The sequence below is a fragment of the Alosa pseudoharengus genome, unplaced genomic scaffold, assembly GCF_046254945.1.
Source record: "Alosa pseudoharengus isolate Yale_2024_CS ecotype anadromous, Long Island Sound unplaced genomic scaffold, YU_APseudo_1.1 YU_APseudo_1.1_scf_20, whole genome shotgun sequence".
In the NCBI taxonomy this organism is placed as follows: domain Eukaryota; kingdom Metazoa; phylum Chordata; class Actinopteri; order Clupeiformes; family Clupeidae; genus Alosa; species Alosa pseudoharengus.
Genome location: NW_027468664.1, coordinates 31385750 through 31388249, shown reverse-complemented (window position 1 = coordinate 31388249; position 2500 = coordinate 31385750). Strand labels below are relative to the sequence as shown.

General features: G+C 42.2%; 1 protein-coding gene across 1 annotated transcript in view; it reads right to left on the bottom strand.

Moving 5' to 3' along the window:
- scube1 (signal peptide, CUB domain, EGF-like 1) overlaps positions 1 to 2500 on the bottom strand; it is a 100368-nt gene that overhangs the window by 28651 nt on the left and 69217 nt on the right. The window lies entirely within an intron of this gene.

The window sequence follows — 2500 nt, the reverse complement described above, 5'->3', positions numbered from 1 at the left end:
AGGTCACTGCATCATCCATATTATACCCCCACCCCAACATCCCATAATACCCCCCCACCCCCCAGCCCCACCCCGAACCCCTCTTCCCCATCCACCCTCAAGTGAAAGGACATCAGGAGAAAGGCAAACTGCTGATTCTCTGTTGGGCGCCACTGACGCTGTACGATCAACCAACTCAGAGAATCACAGTATTTTCAAAAGTAAACAAAACCAATGAAAAGTTGAAATAAAAAAGGGAAACTAAACCAAGAAAAGTCAACAAACAGATGTGAACAGAAATGGCCTTGTGAGCAGCATTTGTTGCTGGTGAGAAGGGAAGAGCTTAGTACATTAGTGAAGGATTTCAGGTGACTCCAGATCTAACTCGGGGGTTTGGAAAAAAAGGAAAAACAAGGTCAATTAAAGTCAGGAACTCTGGGAAGTGGAAGTGACAGGATTTGTGATGTGTGAAGGACATGACTCTGCACAGATCACGTGAAGGAAACACTGTTGAAAAATTGCCTACACAAGAACACATGGTCATCTTAGATGATGTGGGTGGTGGTGCATTTATAAACTATTTCTACTGAACAATAGATTTATCGGAATGTCACCTATTACTGCCCGTCCCCTATTACCGCCCTCTTATGTGTATGTGTCACTTAATAGTCATTTCTATACAAACCAAGACGGATTCCTAAAGAAACGCAAGCACCCACAACATTACATAGATACAGTGTATCTAAATTTGCTATGTACCAAAAAAGACATTTTACCGTGACTCGAAGAGCTGTAAACAGTGTTGTAAGGCTGTGTGTACACATCAGCTTGGAGCTCCAGTGGAATTTTGATTTGCGATGAGAATTCTCGGTCTAACCGTTGATGTGCCGTGTGAAAGGGCGGAAATAGGCACCCACCAGCCCAGCACTACACTCTGAGCGTGGTAAACAAAATCGGATATTTCTGCAGTAAAAGCCCCGATAAGTACCAAACCAGATTTTGCTCAAATCTACACACCTATGGCTACTGAAAAATTTAAGGTTCATTTATCAAATGTTATTTTGAAGTATTAAAAAACATTGTTGTTTTAGAATTTTCGAACGAAAGGGGCGGTAATTGGTGCTTTTATGATAGTGCTGTTCCTAAAGACTATGAGAGTCCACAACAACGAGTTGATATAAATCGATTTAAGTCGAGATCTCTGGTTCTGGTTCGGGAGCAAATACGAGATCATAATAGCAGTGAGGTCATCACTCTTGGGTACATAGAAATTATGAAGTATGGACCGTTCACACAGACTTGTCTTGTCAACACATTACTGTGCTCTGTGGAATGAGAGTATGAGTCTTAAATGTTAATCACATACACATGTGCACACACACACAGATACACACAGACACACACACACACACACACATACACACACACACACACACACACACACACTCTCTCTCTTTCTCTCTCTCCATCTCTCTCTCACACTCACACACACACACACACACACACACACACACACACTAATGCACCTTGGCCAAACTGATAGGATTTCTCACAGTAAACTTCACAGGTGTGAGTGTGACCCTTACAAGTAGTCTGCACCTGGGCATGTAACTGAAGTGTTATGTTTGCTGACCGTCTGCTTCAGCAGTTAGCTTCCACTATAATTAGTGGAACTGGCTACACAAGACGCGATAGTGGCGTGTACATTTGAAAAAATTAGAGCAGTCTTCACTTTACATCAACATTACATCCTACATTTTAGCACTAAAGGAGTTCTCTATTGAATGAAACTGAGATAAATGGGGACCAGTGAGTAGAGTACATTTGCATTTGAGGGACGGTGGTAGCATTGTGGCTAAGAAGCTGGGCTAGCATGCAGTAGCCTGAAAAGTTGTGGGTCTAACTCCAAGTTGCTCTGGGGAGAATGGCCTGTGTATTATAATTGGCATACGCTTTAGATAAAAGTGTCTGCTAAAAGAATAATAAAAGTTGTATCTATGCTTAGCATGGCAGCCACGGCCATCAAGTGACTCCAGGATGTCCTCAATACATCCTTATGGGAAATGTATTTGTTTATTACTTATTTATTACACCACATGGCCACAGAGCCTCTCTGAGCGTAGTTTAGAGGAATACGCCTGGATTCACGGGAAAATAGGGCGGGGGGGAAATCTCTGATTTCGAACAAAGCTTTTTTCAATAGCCAATCGCGGAGAGGTGGCAGACCTTGTGAGTATGCACATGTACTGGGTGTTTCATGAAAATACCGCCGACAGCGGGCTAACAACCAAAACTATGGCGTTTAGTTTGCCTTTGTAGCCATCTCTGGCTAGCATTTGCTTAGGCAAATGAGACATAACTTCTGCAGAGGTTTAAAGCAAATGTTGTTATGAACTTAAATTTCTTCAAAAATTGACTCTAAACATGCTTCAATTACGTTTGTATCGGCAGCCATTTTGCACTGGTTTCAGTAAGAACTTTTCCCCATGAACACAACGGAAATGAAATCAGTGGGCTCTCT